General features: G+C 47.0%; 1 long non-coding RNA gene across 1 annotated transcript; it reads right to left on the bottom strand.

Moving 5' to 3' along the window:
• Positions 1–4,175: 4,175 nt before the first annotated feature.
• LOC131486833 (uncharacterized) lies at positions 4,176–18,006 on the bottom strand. Its single transcript, XR_009249473.1, has 4 exons — positions 17,810–18,006; positions 13,878–14,156; positions 9,581–9,702; positions 4,176–4,706 (listed from the first exon to the last, which is right to left on the bottom strand). It is a non-coding gene; the product is annotated as an uncharacterized LOC131486833 (long non-coding RNA).
• Between the last annotated feature and the right edge of the window lie 6,357 nt (positions 18,007–24,363).

Raw genomic sequence — 24,363 nt, 5'->3', positions numbered from 1 at the left:
TATTTTGAGTAATTTAATTTCTTAAAATATGCCTATGCCATCCCCAGACCCCTATACTGAAACACAAAACAGTGGAGAACTACTGGACTAGATTCACAGTTTCTCTGCCATTCATTTATCTACTCATCAGAAATATTTATTTGACATCCATGATGTAACAGGTACTGTCCTAGAAACCGAGGCAACGTATGAGAGCGAAACAGAGTTCCTCCCCTTAAGGAACTTGCAGTCTGGTGGAGGAGACAGAGAAGTGCTAATGCAATGTGCTAAGGGCTACTTTTTCAATGTGCACCGTGTGCTATGATAGCCCAGAGGAGAGGTTCTGAACTAAAATGGAAGGTTTGGAGGTTGGGGGGAGGCAAGAGGTCAGGGCAAGTTTTCTAGAAGGGACACTGGAAATGAGTATCCAGAGGCTAAGGGTATTTCGCGAGAATGAGGTGGGAACATAAAATAGGCAGGAAGAGAGGATTAATGGCTTCATCTTCCCTGGTTGTCAGTCAATCCTTGCCAGTTGTCCAGGTTTTACCAGCTGTCAACTAAAACTTAATTGAGAGAAATCTCTCATCAAGAGGTTAATTGTGACACAGATTCCCATATCCGGGGGAAAAAATCCATCACCTGTGCAGACTGCTTCTTTTTTGGCATCTTGAGCAATCCTGACTGTTAGCAAAATGTAGATGTTTGCAGTAGAGCTCCTTCTGGTCCCCAGATTCTTACTGACCTTCTGATCTTTCCTTGAATATCCTCTTTATGTTTAAAACTTCTTGGCATTCCTTTGGACTGAGATTGCCCCCATCTCTCTCGGACCCCTACTTCCTTTGGCACCCCAATCCTGAATTGAAGGTGTTCTCAAGGACACAGTATCCATTCTTTCTTGTGAGCGGAGTAGAATTCTCAACCTAGGAAATTAGAAATTCACTAGGCTAAATTCATGACCTTATACCCCCAGCAGGTGCAGACTCCTCTTTGTTTTCTGTATTTCTCCAATGCCACAAGGATCCCAAGGATCCTTTCTCCCTTCATCCCCCCCCCCCCCCCCCACATAATGACCACGGTTCTAGCTTCAACTTTCGGATTTCTTCAATCTGTAGCTTCACCGGTATCTCCTTCCTTCTTTCTCTCCTGCCCACTCTCTCCTCCTCCCCTCCCTAACCCTGTTCCTTTTTGCTCTGTCTCTATCATCAGATGATATACGTGCATGTGTCCATTGACTTTTGAGATTCTGCAGGGAAGGGGTCAGGCTACCTGTTACATGAAGAAAATGTGAGTAGAAATCGTTTCTAGATGACTCCAAACTTAACCTGACTCTTAATTCTATGTAACTTTTTAAAGAGTAGAAGTTTAAATAAATTAGGTGGTCAGTAGGAAGTAGATAAATCAAAGTGCCAGGAAATTATATGGGAATATATGGAAAAGAGACCCAAGCCTGAGATCTTCTAGAGCCTCATGGGTAAGGCCTTCTGTTTGATCCCTGGGGATAATGGCAGGGGATTTTTGTCCTAGGTGTTTATTGCAGGCAGCTCTTACCTTTATTACGTAAAAGCCACTACAGTTCATGAGGAACTAAGGCCCAGAATCCAAGAGAAAGCCCATGTGAAATCCTCTAGAGCACACAGGCAGCTTGAGCAGTGATGCTCTGACTCACCTAAGAATGGGGCTTTTAAAACAGCATGGGGACCATATGCAGAGGCAGATGTCACTGGGAAATGAAGTTGTTAAGTCCAGTCTAGGTTGTATGTGACTTGACAACATCCTAGAAAATTAGAGTATGAATATTTTCATTGAAGCAACAGATAGTATTGACAGTCTCAAACTGTGGGTGCTTGTAAGCAGAGCATGCTGGGTCAGCCAAGTCAGGGTGCTATCTTTGGAGGAACAACAGTTAAAGAGTCAGACCAGTGCTCTAGTCCAACTTCTCTACTGGCCAGCTGTAAAACTTTAACCTGGTTACTTAATTCCTCTGAACTTCGTTTCTTCGAATGAAGATGAGATCATAAAACCTACTCCTGGGGCGCCTGGGTGGCTCAGTCGTTTAAGTGTCTGACTTTGGCTCAGGTCATGATCTCACAGTGTTTGAGTTTGAGCCCTGAGTTGGGCTCTGTGCTGTCAGCTCAGACCCTGGAGCCTGCTTTGGCTTCTGTGTCTCCCTCTCTCTCCGCCCCTCCCCTGCTCATTCTCTGTCTCTCTCTATCTCTCAAAAATGAATAAGTGTTAAAAAAAAAAAACCCTACCCCATAGAGGTGCAATATTGCCTATGAAGCTCAAGGCATAATACCAGACCTACCTTGCTATCTAGTAGCACGTATTCTAGCCCTGCAGGGCAAGCCAGGTAAAACATCAGAACAAGGGAAAGACTCTAGACACTGGGAATTGAATTAATTTTCCTTGGATTTCAACACATGTATTAAGTAACTGCTGTGCATTGGAGCTGTGCCAGTACCAGGGACACAAGGACCAAGATGGCATGGGCTCTTTGTCAAGAAGCTCTCAGGCTGGTGGGGGATAAAGGCAAAGGAACAGAGTGGCAGTGCCATGTGCTGAGCACTGGATGACAGGTCTGTGCAATAGGTTTGATAGCATGGGCACTGGGGAGGAGGGTCAGGGAGGGCATCATGGAGGAGGTAACAGTGGAGATGGCTGTGAATAAGCTGTCACCCGGTTGTCTTCCATACAGGATGCAGAATACCAAATGGACTGAGCCAATGGGGTCAGGGTAGAGATGACCTAACCTTACAGCTCCAGGACAGAATGTCATGTCTCTTGAGACAGCTCACACAATTAAGACCCCAGCCATTTGAAGGTACTTCCCATTCACCTTGTCTGTCATTGACTGACCGTTGGCAACCCTTTCTATTGAGATGAATACAGTATGGGAGGGTAATTAGATGGACTAATTTCTCAGTCAAGGAAACTCTCCCAGCCTCCAATTTCCCTATGGGCTCTGAATTGAAATTGCCATAGAAGAGAGAGTTAGAGGGAACCCAGAATCAAGGAAAAGGACTGGAAGAAAGATGGACACAAGTCGAGGAGGGAACCAGAGTGACATATACAGAACTCAGCCCAGTCTGAGCAGACAGTTACCTTTCCTCCCCACCCCCCACCTCTACAATTCCAGTGATTGTTTAATATACTAAATAGTTTTAATACATTTTCTGGCTTACACGTTAATGAGCATGCATGAGTCATCATGTTGGTTCTCCCAGAAAAGCCCAAAGAGTGACCTCAGTCAGGTCATTTCTCCCTGAGTCTCAGTTTCTTCATCTTTAAGATGGGGAGTTACGGTGACAACCATCTGTCTGGATTTGTCCACCTCTAATGTCTAGGGCTGTACAGATTTGAGTGTCAGAGAGCCAGAGATTCCGGGGGAACACAGATCTCAAAGGGAAGGATGGAGAGTGAAGAGAAAGGACTTTTGGTACCGGGGAGGGGGGGCGGCGGGGGGTGGGATTTGGCCACTAGGGGAACCCATTGAGCAATACTGCATTGCATCAAGGCACCCTGTGGTTTTAATTAGCCCTGGAGGAAAGCAATACTGACCCCTGTTACTCACCTCCATGTCTCTAGCACCTGGAACTGTGCTTGGCACATAGTCTTTGATCAATAAATGCTTATTCTGTTAGCTGACCTGAATACCCAGATCTGAAGTAATCCAGAGAAAGAGACAGAGGACAATCTAGTTCTGTCCCCTGGATTTCTCTACAGATAACTGATCTTATCCATTGTGGTGAATTCTTATTAGTTTTCCTCTTAGAGGTTAAACTAATTTCCAGTCCTGAAGACACCTTCCTCTCCTCCTGTACACTGAGCGCTTCTCCTCTTGGCTTGGGTCGGAGCCCCTTCTCCCACCTTAGACCACCCTCTGCCTTGTCTCTGACAGTGGCAGCAGAGTGGAAGGGACTCATAGTGTGAGCCAACCTGTTAGTATTTACCTTCAGCTATTTTCATGCTTCCTAAATTCAAGCAGGCCAGGCTCCAGAGCTTTGGGAACTGTTGGGTCGTTGACAAATTTATTTAGAAAGTGATATGCAAAAGTCAGCACAGGTCAGTCTCTCCAAGGAGCCTGATTTTGACCATCTGCTTAGGGGATGGAGATTCCTCTTCCCTAAGCTGGGAAAAGGAGGGGTAGAAATCCCCCTGCGGACCCTCCTCCCTCCACCCTGAGGCGAGAAAACACTTGACCAAGGCTCTTCTTTCAGGTGCTTGGATTCAGGAGGCCTTGACTGCATCCAAGATGACAACCCTGTCCTGACAGCAGTGACGACCAGGGGACCCTCTCATTTGGAAAGTCCCTAACCTCGATTACACTGAGGTAACTTTTGCTAAATTTCACATAAAATATACATGAGACTGTATTTTTGCAGGCGGCCAGGTATAGTCGAAAGAGCATGGGATTTGAAGACATAAATTTAACTTCTGGCTCTGTTACTTCTTAACTCTGAATCTCCTTCCTTATCTGGCAAGTGGAAGTAACTAATCTACCTTAAATTTACTATAAGGACCAAAGAGAATATTCATTTACCAGTTCAACAAACATTCATTAATTAGGATAAACAAAACTTATGCCTTAGCAGGTAAGCCCCTAAAGCTCAGCGGTGCAACACAATGGAAGTCTGAAGCATTTGCTGTAGGCTGGTAGGGTCCTCTTCCATCCGGTACTCAGGGATCCATGCTCCCTCCACCTCCTAAGGTGGTTGCTGAGGAGGTTGCTGTGGCAGGACAGAAGATGAGGTCAGTTGTCTCTTCCGTGCCTTGGCCCAGAAGTGACCCATCAGCTCGACTAGTGTTCTCATTTGCTAAAACTTAGTCATGTTCTTCCAATTTCTTTTTAAGGGAGGCTGGGAATGTCTCTCCATTTGGGCTCTGGAAGAGGAAGCTATATGGAGAACAAATAGCATTGTCTCTCCCGCAGCATCTAGTATGGATGGGGGACACAGAGATGAGCAAACAAAGTCTCTGTCCTCAAGGAGAACACAGGCCAAAGACAAAATGTGTAGGCACTATTAGCTCTCAGGATGGTTCTCCTCCCCTTTTAATTCTGTAATTACATTAATTCAATTCAATCCTGTATTCAAGTAACTGTAATTTCCCCATGATTTCCTGCTATCAATAATTATTTATACCCTAAATATTCTGTACTTAAAACTTTATTTCATGCCTATCAATTTCCTTTGAGTCATTCCCGCTTCCTTCCCTAGATGGTAAATCCCTAGGGCTGGATTTACACCTTCATTACCTGTCAGTTGTTCCCCCCACTCCCACCACCTAACCCCCCGCCCCTTGTAACCGAATATGGTACCAGTCACATGGCAGGTTCCCCTTTCCCCTAGATTTTGTTGAATTTGAGTTTTACATTTGTATCTTTGTTTCTTTTCCTCCATGATATTTCTCTTCTCCCTCTGCACACTGCTTCTGGGGCCCACCTTGCCCAGCAGACTACCCCAGGCTCAAAGAGGAGACACCCAGTTTCCCAGCCCAGCTCTTCCTCTGACATCTCAGGCCGTGGGGTTGTCCTGGGTAGAGGCGAGACCAGCACACCCATCCTTCCTCTCTCCTTCTCTGCCTGACGACCCTTTCTCTCGGGACTAAGCATGAGAGCACCCTGACTGAGCCCTGGAGGAAAGGTGCTGTCTGTGGAGCACCTGGCTCGGTCAACTGGAAAAGCTGTAGGTAGACAAGAAGGGTGCTGGTGGATCCAGAGGAAGGCTGTGGTCCCTCAGGGAATCACCTGAGGCTCCCTCACTGAGCCTCTTTCCCCTGAGGCTGCCTCCACCTGCCAGGATGGGGGTGGGTGAGCAGCTCCTAGGCAGCTGTTGGCGCTCCATTCCTCTCTGACGGTGCCTGGTCCCAACAGGTCTCAATGCTCTTATCATCCCGGCAGCCAGGCCCTGCCATGTTGGTGAACAATAACGGATTCAGCCTCCCGTGTTCATCATTACCCTGCACCTTTAATCAGGAGTGTTATCCACAGCTCCTGCCCAGGCCTCATTTAGATTTCTTGTTTGTAGCAATAATACCCTTTTAATATGCTAAATGAGCGAGCAAATGAGCCTTCCTCCACTTGCGAGGTTTTTAAAAACATCCCTTCTTTAGTGGATGAAGGTCATTCTTTTGGCAGATTAATACTTAACTAGGAGGCCCTGTTTATTGTCTGGGGTCACTTCAGCGGCTGTCACAGCATATTAAAGAGCGCAGGATTGCCCATGCCGGAACAATGCGGCTAGGTGGGAGATGCGGGAGGGGCGGCCCCTCACCCGATTCCCTTCCCTGGCTCTCATTTAAACTCCGCAGCCGTTATTAATACTTTAATTTGTAGTGCATTAATGAATTCTAATCCCCATTATGTGTTGAGCAAATGGGCCTTCACCAGGCTCTGTGCCGTCCAAGTGAGTCCTGGCTGTGGGCTGGGCAGACTCACTAATGGCATTAGTGAGGGGCAGGGGTCCTGGGGCCCCCTGTGAAGGGGCAAGGAGAGAAGCAGGCACGCTGGCTCCTGGCAGCTCAGTAGCCAAGGGGCAAGTGGAAAGGGAAGAAATGATCGCAAAGACACTGTTTGAAACCTCGGCCCCACTGTGCCAACCCTATCTCTGCACTTTCCGGCTCCCCATTGCTGTTCCAAAATTGTCCTCATCTGTGTATAATAATAGCATCTACCGTATAGAGCAGACTTGCATATTAATTGGAATAATATATAGAGACGACTTACAGCATGCAGAAAACACTTCTTGAGTGTTTAATAACATTTGTTATATTAATTATCATTGCCATTCCCTGACCAAACCTCCTGGCTCTCTTCTCCACCAGGACAAGCCTGAGAGATGGGCTCCTCAACAGTCCCTCCTGGCATCTCTGAGCCTTTCTCCCCCTCTCAAGGCACTGGTTTATGAGCCTGACTTCTCTGGGAGGGCAGGGACTGTGTCATTCTTATTTTTACACCCCCAGTGTGTAACAGCAGTGCTTGTCAAAAAGTAGGTGCTTCATAAAGTCTGGGTGCACAAGCAATTGAATAAATGAAGAGTGTTGGATTGGGCTCTCTCGTGCCCGATCCCAGAAAGACCCGAGTCTTTCCATCTGTCCCAGGAAGACAATCCACAGAGGCTACAAAGCTCTCTTCCTGGTGTGTCTACTTTTATCCATCCTGAGCTTCTGCCTCTGGCCTCCTGCCCCAGGAAGACCAGTCCTGCCCCCTCTTTGAACTCTAACCCTGTTTCCTGAGCCACTCAATGGTATCAGCTTGGTCTTGTCCATCCCTTGGGCTGCAAAGCAAGCCCAAAGGCAAGACTTGGGTCTCATATCTCACTTCCATGCCTTGTACAGACGTGTTCAAAAGTCAATGGATTGTAGCACAACCTGGAAAGGGGTGCATGTGCCCAGGGACCAGTGCTCATTTTCTTTCTTTCTTTTTTAAATTTATTTTATTAAAAAAATTTTTTTAAATGTTTCTTTTTGAGAGAAACAGAGACAGAATGCAAGTGGGTTAGGGGCAGAGAGAGAGGGACACACAGAATCTGAAGCAGGCTCCAGGCTCCGAGCTATCAGCCTGGAGCCTGACGCAGGGCTCAAGCTCAGGAGCTGTGAGATCATGACCTCAGCCAAAGTCGGACGCCCAACCGACTGAGCACCCAGGCGCCCCTGCTCTTTTTCAGATTCTGGGCAACATGAGGGCTAGGGCTGTATGTCACACGTTTTGTGTCTGTCTTACTCTGAACCTCTACCAATGAGTGCCTCATTCAGACATAACATCAGCTATTTAGAAGATGTACCCTGGGTCAGGTGCTGAGCAGGGCGCTCAGAGGATGTCGCTGAATCTGCACCAGAAGGCTGATGCATAGCATTATCACTCCCATGTATCAGATGACGTTCTAGTTGCATTGCCTTGCTCACTAGTAAGTGCCCCCCAATCTTACAGCAAGAGGAAACCTCAAATGTCATTCGGGACAAACTCTAGTTTTTAGTTCGAGGTGCCTGAGACTCAGGTTTAGGATGGTCTAGGGCCACACAGCCATTCTGTAACCCAGCCAGTGCTCAGAGTCCAGCTAGTTCCTCCTACCCTGTACTGAAAGGGCATGTAGTTTGATGGGCCAGGCCATCCTGCTGAGGCTGATGCAGGGGCCCTGCTGGATGGGCCAGGATGCTGAGAGCCTCCATCCTCAGGCCATGAAGACTTGAGTCAGCCCCTGGTCTAGGTTGCTCTGCCCTCTGGACTCCCCAAGGCCTCCAAGTGCTGTAACTCAATTTGACAAGTACTTAGGGGTACCTGCTCTGAGGGAAGAAAGCCCCCAGCCAAACACCAGAGGCCCTGATTCTGGCACCATCTCAGTGACCAACATGATTTATGAGTTTCCACCTGTCCCATGGAGGGTTAGTATTCTAAGTGGAGGCCTATTCTATTGTCTGATGGGGGCTGGTATTCTAAGTGGAGGCCTCATGGGGCTCCCTGACCACACTGCCCTGGCTCACTGTGGTGGCAGGCAACTCTTCCCCCAAGGCCACTCAGAGAGCCCATCCCTGTAGATTCTAGCAGAAACTCTTCTCCCACCTCCCCCTGATGTCTGCTCAGAACCCAGGGTCCAGTCATTTGGAAGAGAAGCAAATATTCCTCCTGTGTTGTATACTCCTGATGTGTTATATACCTTCCCAAACTTCCAACCTGGGCGACACAATGAGCCGCTTTCTTCCATTAATGTGGGAATTTTGTTAGACTCAGACTTTTCTTCGCTGGCACTAGACAAACAACTTCCTTGGTCCTCTATGCCATCCTGCCACACAGCCCAGGGTGTCTCATCCCTTCTATTGGCAGAGATTTAATGGATCTGAAGTTCAGTGAATCAGAAATCAAAAGACAAAAGAAGAGACGCTGATGGATTGTGCTCTGCAGAGACAATGGGCTTTCTGGCCAAGTTTCTGTCTTGCTCTTTCCTGATGTATCGGCCTGATGTCCCCCAGCCAGTACTGGCCTCTGCCTTGGCTCTTAAGTTGCTCTCAGAGCCAGTGGCAGCCTTCCCTCTGGGGGACGTGCCAGGTTCCATCCCGTGTGTTGGTATGGGACCCTGGGGGGCAGATGGGTATAAGAATATGAAGCATGTATGAGTGTGTGTGCAGGGGCCATGTGGAAGGTCTCCGTGCATGAGTCCATATGAATAATGGATGTGGTAGGTGGGTGAACATGCATATGCATGAATGGGGGTTCGTTGTGTGTTTATTACTGGGTATGTAGGAAAATTGAGGGTATTTGAATATGTGGGTAATGAATGAGCCTTTAGTGTTACATGAGAGCTTGAGTGTATTTGGATGATACAGATACATGCACTAATATGTTTGGGAATTCTTGGCATGGATGTGGATGGGGTGTTGGTGTGTTTGTGTTCGTGAGTGGGGATTCTGGGTAAATGATAATGGTGTGTATGTGAACGAGTGTGTTACAACAGAGGTATTGCGTGTGTTGGCGTTTATACATCACACAGCTGTATATGAGAGTGTTGGTATTTTTGAGGCAGGATTTAGAAATGTGTGTGTGTATGGGAGGGTGCCTAGGTGTCTCAGCTGGTTAAGTGTCCGACTTCAACTCTGGTCATGATCTCACCGTTCGTGAGTTCAAGCCCTGTGTCGGTTTCTGTGCTGCCAGCTGAGACCCTGCAGCCTGCTTCAGATTCTGTGTCTCTGTCTCTTTCTCGCCCCTCCCTGGCTTGTGCTCCATTTCTCTCTCTGAAAAATAAATAAACATTAAAAAAAATTTTTTAAATGGTGGAATGCTCAATTAAAAAAAGAAATGTGTATGTGTGAATTGGTAGATAAGTGTAAGTATAACGAGTGAATGTGTATATTGCTATGCAAGAATACATATGCTAGCTAAGTCAGCATAATTGATAACTGGGATCCATGGTTCTTCAAGTGTCCATCAAGAGAATTCAGAGGTCCTATGAACTTGAGTGGGAAAAAATATTAAATCTTTACTTTTACTAACTTCTAACCAAAATGTAGCATTTCTTCCAATATAGACAACAATCCACAGTAGTATTACAGTGTCTCTGATTTTATTACCAATAGAAATCACAGATATTTTCATCTCATTTTATAGTTTTTGCAGGTATATCAAAATATCACTTATAGTCGCTACTTTAGTTGTGAGATCCATCATTAGATTTTATTTAAAGCTTGAATAAGGAAGCACACATATTACCAATCCACAGATTGTGTTAAGAATGCTTTGAAAATTGAACTTTAAATGTAATTGTTTTCCGTTGTACTTCTGTGTATTTCATTTTATGCATTCAAAAACATTTTTCTGAGGGGGTTCATGAGTTTCATCAAACTGCCAAAGGGGCCCATGGCACAAAAGCCCATTACTCAGATGCTATGTGTAGATGTGGTCGGCAGATCAATGAGTGGGGCCCTTGTGTGTGAGAGAGTATGTGGTTATGCCTTGGAATGTAGGAGTTTACGTGACTTGCAGGCATTAGGAGTGTGGGTGAGGGAACAGAGATAGGTTTACGATCCAATCCCCAGAACCAGATTCTTCCCTTTTCCCCAGGGAAACCCAGGGAGTCTGTGGTGGTGGAGTAAAGGGATGGGGAGTGTGCTGTCCAGAGGGAATGTGAGCTGAATTCTAAACCTTTCCCTTTGAACATGGACTTACTCCAAAGCCCTTTTATGCAATTATTATTGGCAGAAAGTAAATTCATTCTCTGAATGCTGGCTTCCTTGCTGAACATAGGTGGGGTAATATTTCTCACCTGATTCATGGAAACCCTTTCCCTGTCCCTGCAGAAAACTTTAGGTCTCTTTGGCCAAAGGTGATTGGGCCTCACCACTGACCTGTTATTTTGCTTGTTCATTTCCAGACACATTAAAACCCATCCTGACCTAACATACATAGCCCTCTTTGGCTTAGCTAAACACATCCCACTCTCGACTCCCTGGCCTGGCACATGCCCCTACGCCTTTTTCACATGACATCACCTCAACTCGATCACCTCCCTGCTCTGCTTCCTGGCTGGGGTGTCTGCCAGCTGGTCTCAGCCAGAGGACAGCTGTAAAGTTCTCCTGAAAAATAGCTTTTTTGAGCAAAGGGGAGGAGGGGGAAGAGGAGAAGGTGAAACAGGATGGGGAGGAGAAGGGAGGGAGGAGGACTGCATTTTGGGGCTTCCTGCTCAAGGGGTCCAGCCCCAGAGTGATGGCTCTCAGAGTCAGAATCCCTGGAAGGCTGCTCTTTCCCTGATATTTAAAAAAAAAGTTGATTTTTGATTGATACTGATAATGCTTTCATCCTGGAATTTATTTGTCATTGACCTCTGAAGTGAGAGTCAGAGCTCTTCTCCTTCTCTGGACTTTTAATCCACACCCTTCCTCCATGTGAGATGCTCTCAAATTCTCCCAAAGGGTAGACAGTGGACATTCCCATAAGCCTCTGGAGAAGAGGAAGCTCTTCACCTTTGTTAAATCAGGTCTCATAAGGCTTCCTCAAAAGCTGTTGTAACCCCAAATCCCTCCTGCTTCAGTGTAAGCCTCTTGATTGGCCTCTGGAGGAAGAAGGGCAAAGCTGTATGATCTCTGAGTTTTGAGAGCTAGCAGCCAGCCTCTTTTGAAAGAAGCCAAGTAGCCAGACGGCCTGGGAGCAGCCCTGGGACATGACCTTGAGAGGTCTCTGGAGCCTAAAGTGGTCTGTGCTCACCTGTGTGGTGGGGAGAGAAGTGATCTCTGAATAGACACACACTTTGGCTGCCTCTGTGTTTGTGGCCTTTGTAGGAGTGGATATTCTATGACCTAGAACTATGAGACAGCTTGGGTGAGGATCCCCAGGTGGCCAAACACAGCAATGCTTCAGGCCTCTGGAAATAATCTTTTATAGGAGCAATAACCAGAAATAAATCCAGAAGGGACCTCACTGACTATGAGAAGCAATGAGTCATGCTGTTCTTTATTGCATACAAAATTCTCCTCAGACTGAAATGTTTTCTGGAATCAAAAAAGGGATCTTTCTTGGGGACAAGCATGCAACCTGGTCTTGTCCTCTACATCTTCTCAGGTAGCTTGCAGCCTACCTGGATGCACTGGTTTGATTCACCAACCCTTTGGTCTGTTCCACATAAACTGTGAGGTTGATAAACTCTGAGCGAGTCACTTGAAGCCAAGCCTATGTCCTCAATTTATGTATCCAACTCAGGGCTGAGCTGGAGAAGACCTGAGTTCTTCAACCACTGCTTTCATCCTCATCAGGTGCTGCTGGTTAGAAAGTATTCTTTGTGTCCTTGTTATGGAAAATTCCATTTAGAAGTCCTAGTGAGTTCTCTGAGAATCCCATCTCAGGTTTGAGAGGACAACTCTTGTTGAATGGTCCTCACTCAAAGTCTGACATTCAGTGAGACAGGAGATGAGGCTCCTCAGTTTCTGATAGTCCTACTTTGGGCATGTAAAAATGGTTGGAAGGTAATTAAAGAGAGTCAAGATCTGTAGGATGGTTGCCCAGCTGCCCAGGGCTATGCTAAGGGCACCACTGGTGGCTTTTGTTGTTTCCCCATCAAAGGCATGTTTGTATTTGTGTTCTCACTTACCGAGACAAAATATAATCTTGTATTTTTGAACATGAGTCTCTTTGTGTTCACCTGTCTGCACCCATTTTGGGATAGCCCCCCAAAACTCTTAGGAATGAGCTGCAGGAGGAGACATAAGCTAAGCAGAGGTTATAAATATAAGGTGGAAATCTCCCCATCCTGAATTTGTCCAGGCCCTCATTTCTACAGCTGGGCTGGAATACAGTCATCTTTTGGATCAAGGCAAGAGGCATTCACCTACCCACCACCTCCATGCTGTTCCTTTCTTGCTTACAAGGTATTCCATGTCAGTTAGTTAAAAACATAGGCTCATGGGCTTCTACTAACCAGATGGACACTTATTATTTGTATTACTCTGGCAAATTATTCAAACTTTCCAAGCTTTAGCTTCATCTTTTCTACAATGGGGATAACAGTACCTTTGTCACATTATTGTTACCAAAATTGGGATAAGCCTGGTAAGACAATTAGCCAGAACCGACCCTTGTTAGTAGTGCATACACATCATTAGTGGTGGTGTTACTGTTATTGTGCTCATTCTCTTGGTTCTCAATCCTTTGTGCCACTGACTTTGTGGATTTCCTTTAGGCATTTGTCTATTCTCCAGACCCATCTTCTCTGAGGGGGAAATTTGTAGAGACAGGAGTAGCATGGGATCCCAACTGGTCATCTGTGGAAATGATTACAGTGTGCCTTGACATTTATCCCATCAGCCCTTGCAGTGGTCAGGGACGCCTGAAAAGTTGCCCTCCACTTTGAGCAGCTTCTTGTGGGCTCCTCAGAATGCTGCCAGAGCAATGGCACCTACTATCAAAAAGGTTGGGAAGCACCTGAGTTAGAGAATGTTGGCTCCAAGACCAGAAAATGTTCATACCAGGCAAAAATTATGGTCCATACATCCTGAGCAGTGCTCAGTGTCTCGTGAGAGGGGCCTTTTTGTAGTCTCCTGGAGTGGAAGACTCATGGATGTTTGTGATAGGGGAAGGGGAAGATGGGCAGCTTAGAGATGCTGGGCAGAATTCTCCCCCCTTGAACTTAGATGCTGGAGTGCCCTGATATCAGGTATTTCTAGATTCTTGCATGGTCTCCCCTCATTTTTTCTCACATTCTTCTTGTTCCATTAAAGCTTCCTTGTAGATAAACCATCCTTTCTTCGTTTTTAAAAACGTGGGGAATCCTGAGTCTAAGCGGCTTATTTCCTCTCAGATTACTTACCAGTGCTTGTAGGTGGCCTTAGGTTCCTGAGAAACATCTCTCACTACAAGCCTTTTCAGGATCTTGTGAGAACATCCTTAATGCCTGAAACCCCCTCTGCTGAGTGTTACTGACCTTATGTGAAAAGAGATGTCAAGCAAATCTCCTGCTAGTCACACATGATTTGATGCGGACAAAGAAACCACAAAGCAATCCTCCTCATTGACTTGGTGGACATCTCTCTCTTGGTGCAGCAAAGCTGGACATGGAGGGGATGTGGTCAGAGGTCCCTGTGTCTTACATGTCCCTCCTCTTTACTCGGAGAGTCTTCAAGAAAAATCTTCTGGGGTGAAGCTTCAGTCAGAGTAAAGAGGGTCCCCAGATCTCCATCTCTTAGCCATTAGGAAAACAAGACTGCAGATAAAAAACAATCCAAACTTAAAACCAAAGAGGAGTCACCCAAAATGTAAGAACTAATCACCAAATTGGAGTGAGGGAAGAAGAGGCTTGAGGCATAGAAGGAATGATTTTAGGTTTAAAGAAAGAAGGACTTTGCACAGTTGGTGACAACCTTCTGGAACTCCTTATCCCATGGGTTGGCTTGAATTGAAAATTTAAAGATGTTGCAGAAGCCAGTGAATTTTACAAGGTCATTAAAAGAGTTGTTCTGAAGTCAGCATTTATTTAATATCTTCTATTTCTCAGGCACTTTACTAGGTACTTAATGGTCTTTGGTTTCATTTTCACAAGAATTCTGTAAGTTAGGGACCATTGCTATTCCCATTTTATAAATAGGACTCGTACTGGTTAAAGAACATTTCTAATTGAGATGCATCCTGGTAATCAAACTTGTACTTGTCCAGCTGCAAAGCCTGTGGTACGTCTAGCTATTCTGTTTTTCTAAGGCAGACAAAAATATACGGAGCATTTGCTTACCTATGTAGGTTGAGATTAGGTAAAAGGGCAAGATTGGCTTTCAATTATTCATGCTTGCATGCATTCCTGTGTTCATTCCCTTAATCAGTATTTAACTATTCTGTTCTGGGCACTGTGATCTTGGTCATAACATGTCCCTTGGGTCTTTAGTTTAAAATAAGCCACTAGGGTAATACCAAGTATAAGGAGATATTTTGCTTCCATGACTCACATCAAAGTAGTACAAAGAGACAGATACAAAGAGCCAGAAGTCCTTGTGTCCTAGCATGGTTTTTCTGTGGCCAAAGATTACTTAACAGTTATCTGTCCCAGGAGCTGATAACCTACTTTTCCAAGTCCTACTGTCCCTAAAACAATCATTTGCATATAAATGCATAAGCCATGTCCTTTGTCTAGTAAGGAGCATGAACTATATGAGAGCCAAGCGAGGCTGATAGTTCTGTTCATGTTTTAGACCTCATTTCCTTACTCCTCTTCAAGGACATTTCTCCAGGAACTATCATCTCTTTCTCATGAAGTATGATTTTTCTCCTCCTTTCTGGATCATTTTTATCAGCATTTGTACATGCCACAATTTCTCCCATATTAAGAAAAAAAGCAAAAACAACCTCCTTTGACCCCGTTTTTCTCACCACTTCACCGAAATCTCTTATCAAGATCACTCTAAATGTGATGGCCATTTCTCACTCCTCACGCTAGTTGACCTATCAACGGCAACCTTCGACCCAGTCAGTTCCTACTTTGAAACACTGTCTTCACGTGGCTTCCAGGATACCATAGTCGTTAGTTTTCCTTTAAATTTTCTGGCTGCTTTGTCTGAAATCACTTTTGTTGGTTCTTTTGCGTGTACTCAAACTCTCAATGTTGGAGTGCATCAGGACTCAGTCCTCAGGGTTCTTTGCCTTGGAGCTCATCCACCCCTGTTTCTGGATGCATTGAGGATATCACCCTCAAGATGCATTCTCTCCCTTCTGCTCCAGACCCACATGCCCCCTGTCTACCTGACCTGCTGAAACTGTTACAGGCATCGCAAACTAACATGTCCAAACTTGAGCTCCTGCTCCTCCTTCCTAAGCCATCCTCTCCTACACATCCTGCATCTCTGTCTATGATGACTCCATTCCTCCCATTGTCCCAGCTCAGTCTTGGTGACATCTGTGACCCTCTCTGCTCTCTCACCTGCCATGTCTCATCTGTGAAAAAAAAATCCTCTCCTACTTTCAAAATACAGCCAGAGTTCCACCACTGTTGACCACTTCCACTGTCACTACCTCGGTCCAAGCTGCCATTACCTCTTGCCTGTAACACTGCATTAGCTTCCCAATCATGTTCCCTGTTTCTGCTTTTGGTCTCTCAAGCTGTATTTTCAACACAGCAGTCTGAGTGATCCTGCTAAAAGCACTCTGATACTTCCTGTGTCCCCCAGGGTAAGAGCCCAAAGTGCTCACATTGACCAGAGAGCCCAGTATGACCTGACTTCCCATTTCCTCTGTGACCTCAGCTCCTTCTATTAACTGTGTTCTGGCCACACTGATCTAGCTGTTTCTTTGACACACAAAGCACAGTCCTGCTTCAGGCCCTTTGCACTTGCTTTTTCTCTGCATAGAATGTTCTTTCCCCAGCTGCCACATGGCCAGCCCCCTCACTTCCTGTTAGGTCTTTACTCAAATGTCACTTGGTCCAATAACGTTTTTTTTTTTTAGGCCCAAATCTCAAATTTCATCTTCCACCCCTGGATTTATGTATCTCCATTCCATCTTTTTTTCCCCTCCAAATAACAATATCTACTACAATGTATTTTATGACGTTATCTTGTTTATTGTTGACCTCTTCCAATAGAATGTAAACCCAGTGAGGACAGGAATTTTTGATGGTTCTATTTAGTGCTGTAGTTCAGCATTTAGAAGAGTACCTAACATACAGTCTGTTTTCAAAAGTAGTATGTGGATAAATTGGATAGTGAGAAAAGGAAGAAAGCCTAGGCCTGAGAAACTGCCTAGTTCACAAAAGAAACCTGAAAAACACCAAAATAGATCAAAAGCCACTTTTAAAACCTTAACACTAGGATATTACCTAATACTAGGTCTTATAGCTCTGAATCTTATCCATAAAGTGCTTAATAAACTAAAATATTTGCTATTCTCTTCTGGGGACTGGGAGGGGAAAATTGCAAATATTGCAAAAGTATAAGGTGAAGGCCAATGATAAATTAACTAGGATATTGCTTATCACGCTTTAATATCAGCAATACTAAAACACAATGCAAGCCTGGAGTCAGATGTCATAACGGGCTTTCATCCACCCAAGATTTCTCTAGCGGCAGTTTCCTTCTGCTTCCTCTTCTGTGAAACGTGGGCACATGTTTAGGTGATAAACGCTTCTCAGCAACTTACACAGGAATCCTGTCTGTGGGATACTGTGTTACAATAAGGTGATAGAGCCTAAGGTTGCACAGAGTACAGGGACTGATTGGTCTTCCTAAGGGTGAGTTTCACATCAAACAATAGACCCATGTGCCAGCAGATCTGAGAAATGGGTGCTAACTGCAAGGACCTTCCAGTAGCAAGGCGAACCTTGCATGGGGAGGCGGGAGTGTGGATGGTGAGAAAAAACAAGGCTACAAATGGAAGCAAGTTGTTTCAAGGGTGCAGAAGGGCCTTGATGCCCAGGCTTTGCACTCAAAGTTGCCCCTACTTGGCCCCACACCATGTAGCTGACAGTCAACAAAGGTATTGCAAGTCCCTTACCAGCCACGGTCTATACCTCCCAAGTCTGCTGTCCACACTGGCTCTGGTCAGCTCATGATTCTGGTCACTCCCACACAGTGTTACAGTTGCTGACAGTCCTGATTTCTTAGTTGCCACCCAGGTGCTACATAAGGACCCTCAGTCAGACTCTGTGGCTGATCTTCCTACCCTTGCTCCCTGAATATAAGAGAGTCTAGCACTGCATCCCCAGCCCCAGAGCCCAGATCCCCTCACGTGAAAGGTGATTGTCTAGTAGGGCTGTGTGCACACTTTTGGCAGGGAGTGTATAACTCTGGCAGCCAGGGTCACCTCCTCAACCAGCATCCCCTTGTTCCCTGTCTAATTCAACAAACTCCATGGCAACGCGGGCCCTGCACAGCTTACCTGACCTTCCCCGACCTCACTGTTAACAGCACTCTCACTTAGCTGAGTGTGCTGTGAGCCTCCCTCTCTTCCCGTGGCCTCCTCTGATTTTCTGCATCGCCCTGCGGTGAGTGGGGGTAGCCTCTATTGGACAGGAGGATCGAGGAGGGAAATAGAGGGGGAGATTCAAGGCTGCGGGTGAAGGAGCAGGGAGCTAGTCTCTGTTCTTACCTGGGATCTGTTCTAGAAGGTGACAGTTCAAGTGGAAAAAGTGGCTCATTGTTGACTCTTGCACTCCATGAGAATATGTCATAATGCATGTTCTAAGATTTGTTTTAGTTTTGGGCACAGTGGATTGATGCTCATGTCGCTCAGGATGATTTCTGACAGCTAATTGTGAAGACACATCCTCTATCCCTCCTGACCCATGACCTACAGGGATACTTACATGGGGATTTGGGGACCTTTCTTGCCAAACTAAGGCTTCTCTGGCCATGACAAATATCCATAATGTGCTATTTGGAAGATTGTAATCAGCCATTTCATAGTCCCACTGATTTATGCTGGGCTTTTTATCATTGTTCTTTCTTATGATAAATATTCTTTTTGTTGTTTTACTATCGTTTTTATTCTTATTTTATATTTGTAGAGCACTAGACAGTTTTTGAAGCACTTTCTCATATGCCATCCCATTTGGCTGTCCCGGAGCTCCTACAAGGAAGTCAGGGAAGGTCCCGATGATGGTTGAGGGTCATGTGTCTTCCTGAAGGCGGTCACAGCAGAATGCCAATAGGCTAACGGTCCTGGGAGATGTAACGGTCCATGGAGGCCTCTGGATCCATGTCAAAGGCTTTCCCACTAGCCCATACTGTCTCCATCTGATGGTGTGCCTTTGCTGTCCTTCACGAGGAGGTTTGACCTGTAGAACGTGTGAATGTGAGAAATAAGGGCACGAGTGACAACAAGGCTCTGGGCTCCCACATATGCCATGCAGGCTGGTGTCAGGGAGTGCTGGTGTCACCCCATCCCTTACTCCTTTCTCTTGAACAACCGCCCCTCGACAGAATCAATCTCTCCCGCCTCTGTTCTCCTGTACCGTGTAATTCGAAAGTGCTGAGAAAACGCTTATAAGATTGTAGTACAGATTGGTGTAAAAGGGTGGCTTGGCTGAGACTAGAATATGACAACTTGGAGGTTAAGCAACACTCCCCTGGAGGCCTTCTCTGTGCTCTGGGCAGAAAAAAATCACTCCAACTGTCACAAAATGTTCAGAGACTCGGTTACAGGTGTCAGGCAACATCCTGTGATTTCCCTGGGGCCTGGGAGCTCTGTGGGAAATAACCTGAACCTTCGCTTTATTTGGAATTCAGAGCTTCATAGATATATCTGAGGGACTGAATGGGGGGTGAGGGAGGATGGGAGAAAAGAACGAGAACAGAGAACCTATAGAAAGAGATCTCCATAAGTGAATAACGAGCCTGGGAAGGCAAGCTGGGCTCGGCCACAGGGTCTGAGGACTGGAGAGACAGGAGACCCTGGTGCAGAGCGAGGCTGCTTGGAAACCACCTGTCCCTCCCCCGTGAAGCTCTGGGCCTTGCAGGAGAAGGGAGCAAGCAGGAGCCCTGTGTGGTTGCATGTGCCCTCCCTCTGCTGTGGGTCCCCGTGAAGGGTCTGGGCCCATTTCCCCAACCGGCTGCAGACAGGCGATCATTGGAGTGCAGCAGAAGGAGACATTAAGGAACCTTGTAACTACACTGCTGAAGAATGCACATGTGCTGTCCTAGGACTACCCAAACCTGTGTGCCAGCCAGTGACTCAGTGGGGCCACCAGCATGCCTGATATGTGAAACACCCCAGCTCTTTAGGGGTACCCCACAAAGACATCCGAAGTAAGGAAGACAGGCTTGGTGGATATGCAGCAGACTCTTACCAAGGCGGGATGTAAGACGTGCACCACGGATGGCTGGGGAGCCCAGGACAGAGGAATCAGCTGGCACCGCTTCTCGGTCATTGGCTCTGAGGCTTGCGAGCAGGAAGCAGGTCTTCCTCATCTTTGGAAGATGCTTAGTGATGACTAATGGTACTTGTATCCGGAGGTTAAGAGCCTCTTTCTAGCCTCGGTGTTGTTTGGTTTCATTAGTTCATTTCTTTTCATTGGGGTAAAATATGTAAAATTCACCATTTTAACCACTGGGAAGTGTGTAGTTCAGTGGCGTTGAGGACACTCACACAGTTGTGCAGGCATCACCACCATCGGTCCACAGAGCTCTTTCCATTTTGCAAAGCTGACGTTCTGTGCCTGTTAAAAACTGCCCATCTTCCTCCCCAGGTCCCAGCAGCTGCTCTTGTCCCTTTTGTCTGGATGCATTTGACTACTCTGCGTACCTCGTCTCAGTGGAATTATGCAGTGTCTGTCCTTCTGTGACTGTCCTACGCCACTTAGTACAATGTCTTTGGGGTTCACCCAGGTTGTGAACCTGGGTGAGGTTCACCCAGGTATTTGTCAGGATGGCCATCCTTTTTTTTTTTTTTTTTTTTTTTTTTTTCAACGTTTTTTTTTTTTTTTTTTTTTAATTTATTTTTGGGACAGAGAGAGACAGAGCATGAACGGGGGAGGGGCAGAGAGAGAGGGAGACACAGAATCGGAAACAGGCTCCAGGCTCCGAGCCATCAGCCCAGAGCCTGACGCGGGGCTCGAACTCCCGGACCGCGAGATCGTGACCTGGCTGAAGTCGGACGCTTAACCGACTGCGCCACCCAGGCGCCCCAATCCTTTTTTTTTTTAATTAAGCATTTAAAAACAAAATATTTATTTATTTTTGAGGGAGAGAGAGACAATGCGAGCAGGGGAGGGGCAGAGAGAGAGGGAGACACAGAATCTGAAGCAGGATCCAGGCTCCGAGCTCCAAGCTGTCAGCACGGAGCCCAACACGGGGCTTGTACCCGTGAACTGTGAGATCGTGACCTGAGCAGAAGTCATATGCTTAACCACCAGAGCCACCCAGGGGCCCCAGGATGTCCGTCCTTTCTAGGGCAAAATACTGTTCCATTGTATGTATATGCCATAGTTTATTTATCCAGTCACATCACGTGGGTTGCTTCTGTCTGTTGGCGGATAATGCTGCCACCAACGTGGGTGTATACATATCTTCCTCTGTGTTGTTTTGCACACTGTTTCTCATGCCCCCCCCCTTCACCCTCTCAGCTCCTCCGCCTGACTGCCTCTTAGCCATCCATCCTCTCTCACCCTACAGGTCACTTCCTCCAGGGAACCTTCCTTGATTCTGTAGACCAATTTAGTTGCCCCTGGCCAGGTTCCCACAGCACAGTTCATTGTCATTGCCTGTTTGTCTTTCCCATTAGCCCCTCAACTTTCTGTCCAGCTCACCATTGTATCCCTAAGACCTAGCATGGTGCCTGGACCAGAGGAACCCTAGGAGAACTCTGGAATGTAAGAGCACATCCGGCCAGCCAGGCGGGGACGTGTGCACCGAGCACACACGCTCAGGGCGGTGGCCTTGCAGGTGTCCACTCTTACAGGGCGCTTCTCCCTGTCTGACTAGGGTTCCTTCTCTAGGTGTTTGTGGAGTGCTCAGTATGTGCTAAGCCCTACAGTAAGCCCTGGGGACACGCACAAGCTGTGTGAGGTATGTCCCCCGAATTCCCTGGGGGGCTCCAGGCCCAGTGAGGAGACAAGAGCTAGAGCTGGGGAAGAGCGTGAGGCAGAATGCAATGAGGCAGCAAAATGAGTGCCAGAAGCAGGCTCAGGAAACGGAGAATGTGCTACTTTCCCAGGGCTGCTTAGCAAATTGTCACCAACTTGGAGTCTTAAAACAATGCACATTTATTCTCGTACATTTCCGGAAGCCAGAACTCTAAAATCAAGATGGTTGGTATGGCTGCCTTCATTCTGGAGTCCTGGGGGGTGGGGTGGGACTCATTTCCCTTGCACCCGGAGGCTGCCTGCCCTCCTTGGCTCACCTCTCCTTCCTCCACCTTCACAGCGCATCACTGCGGCCTCTGGCTCTGTCCTCACTCCTCGTTTTTCCTGCATCCCTCTCTTATAAGGACTGTGTGGTTGCAGTGGTCCCAGCCAGAAAATCCACTGGCACCTCCCCATCCAAGGTCCTTGATGTAAGCACATCTACACAGTCCTGCAAAGAAAGGGACCATAGTCATCTTGGGGGGGGGGGCGGGGAGGAGTAGGGCACAGACAGGGGCCGTTATTCCTTCTGCTGCAGGAAATTTCACATGATCCACACAAGTGAGGGCAGACGTTACTGAGGTTATACTTTGCAGGAGTGGGAAGGTTTAGGAAGACTGGGGGAAGGGGGACAGGGACTCTTCAGGTGCAGGAGGGGTGCAAAGCATGTGTAGCTTAGGGGTAGAGCGGTGAGGCCCTGGCTGGTTGGGAGCAAAGAGTTTTGTGTGGGTGAAGCAAGTCCAGGGAGATGTTGGGGATGTTTGTCCAGACTTCTGAGGGCCCTGGCTGCCAGGCAGAGCCATCTGGCCTCACTCAGAAGACCATAAATACTCCTTGGCAGTTTCCGTGTAGGAGTTCTGCACACTCTCGGCTGGGTCTGCTCTGGATCACCTCCCAGCATCCTCTTTTACATGCTTTTTAACGAGCACTAAGATGGCAGTGGAATAAATCTCTTCAGACCCTTATGTGAGCATTTTAGTTGCCATTCCCAGCAGCCCTCAGTAACAGCAAGTAAATAAAAGTGATGCTCAGGAGCTGGAGGACCTTAAGAAAGGGAGGAGTGCTCAGTCCTGAGGTTTGGCACCTGGGACTGACTTTCACAAGAAAATGGTGTAGCCAGCTGTTTCTGCAGAGCCCAGGAAAGGTGTCCTGCTCCCCTTCCCCCAGGAAGTACCTTTGCATTCCTGTCCCATCAGCATACTGGATGACAGGACCAGCTTGGGTTGGAGGGTGTGTGTCTTATTTTTGCTATAATTTCCCTTTCCCTGTTCTCAAACTAGGCATAGGACAATCTCAGTGCCTTTCGAAGCCAGGATCCCAGCTCCTGCACCATCTAGTGGGTTCTGGGAGAGAATGTGAGGTGCAGGCAGGTTGGGTCCTGGGCCAAGTCCTCAGAGTACCCTCTAGAACCCAGTTTCTGCTGTCCACCCTGTCCTTCTTCAAAGACCAGCCAGATGCCCAGGGCCACTAGTCTGTCTGCTCTGATCCTTGAGCCCTGCTTATTTCTTACCTTGACCAGATTTCCAGTAATGCTGGGAATGCACATCGTTGTTTCCAGCCCTAGATTCTTTTCTAGCCAGGAGACTATCGACTTCCTGAAGGCTAAAAATAGAAAGGCAAATGCTCCCTGCACCTGACCATATTCTGTACCTCCACAGTCCAGGGTGTAACCACCCAATCTGAATCCCTCAGTGTCTTTCTGGTTTAACCATCACCTCCTGACTGCTCTCACTGCTTCTCCCTTTGATCCTCTCCAGTTCTCATGAAGCAGCTGAAAACACAAGTCAGATCACACCATTCCCCTACTCAAAACCTGCCAATGGCTTGTCCTCTTAGAAAAGAATCCAGCCTCCCCATCATAGCTTGCTAAGCCCTGCATCACTGGGCTCCTCTGGGTCCCCTTAATCCCACCTCCTACCACCTTCCATTCCTGTGGGGGCTCCTTGCTGGTCCTGGGACACAGCACGGTTATTCCCACCTCCAACTCTTCTCACTACTCCCTCTCTGGACCGCACAACTTCCTTGAGATTTCAGAATGGCTCCTTCCCTCACTCCACTCAGCCTCTGCACAGAGGACTTTCCTGGCCACCCACATGTGAAATGGTGCTGCCTTCCACCTGGCACTTTTTGTCTTCAGGGCACTCATTGCCATGTGACATTTATTATGTGACCATATATTTGTATCCCCTGTCTTCCTCCACTAGAAGGGAAGCTCTATGTCTTATTCATCACTGGGTCCTCAGTGCCTTGTATAGTGCCTGGCCCAGAGCAGATATGCCATAAATATTTGTTGAATGAATAGATGAAATCATTTGCTTCATAGATCATGACTGAGGCTATTGCCTGCTGGGCACTATGATAGGTGAACAATGCTTATTCTCAGTGCCTGGGAGCTCACAGTCCTCTGAGCAATGATGAGGAAATAGATATAAATATATCTATTATCTACATTATCTATCTATGTCTGTGTATCTCTATATAACTTTCATAGGGTGTGATAGATGCTATAAATGAGGCATGCACAAAGTATCATGGAGCTGGTGAGATGACAGTGAATTTTCCCCCCAAGGTCCCAGGAGAGGGGCTTGGACTTGAGCCCCAGGTGAAGGGCTCCAAATCCTCCTCAGAACCAGCTAGATGCCCTCTAAGTCCTTAACATCCCTGAGCCATCAGGAGTAAAGTCACTTGGAGTTCTCAAGGATGACCATGCCTGAAGAGGTTCTGATACTGGGTCCCAGAGGCTTGCCGGTGTGAGGGCCTCCCAGACCCTCCTCAGGAACCTCAGTGTAAGGGCCTGTGTCTCTAGGACCTCAGCAGGGCAGGGCTCCCAAAGGGCCACCCTCTGCATGTTGCCAAGACTTGAAGACTGACT

Source organism: Neofelis nebulosa, chromosome 10, assembly GCF_028018385.1.
Source record: "Neofelis nebulosa isolate mNeoNeb1 chromosome 10, mNeoNeb1.pri, whole genome shotgun sequence".
NCBI lineage: Eukaryota > Metazoa > Chordata > Mammalia > Carnivora > Felidae > Neofelis > Neofelis nebulosa.
Note: the sequence above shows the minus strand (reverse complement) of the source record. Positions and strands in the feature narration are given on the sequence as shown.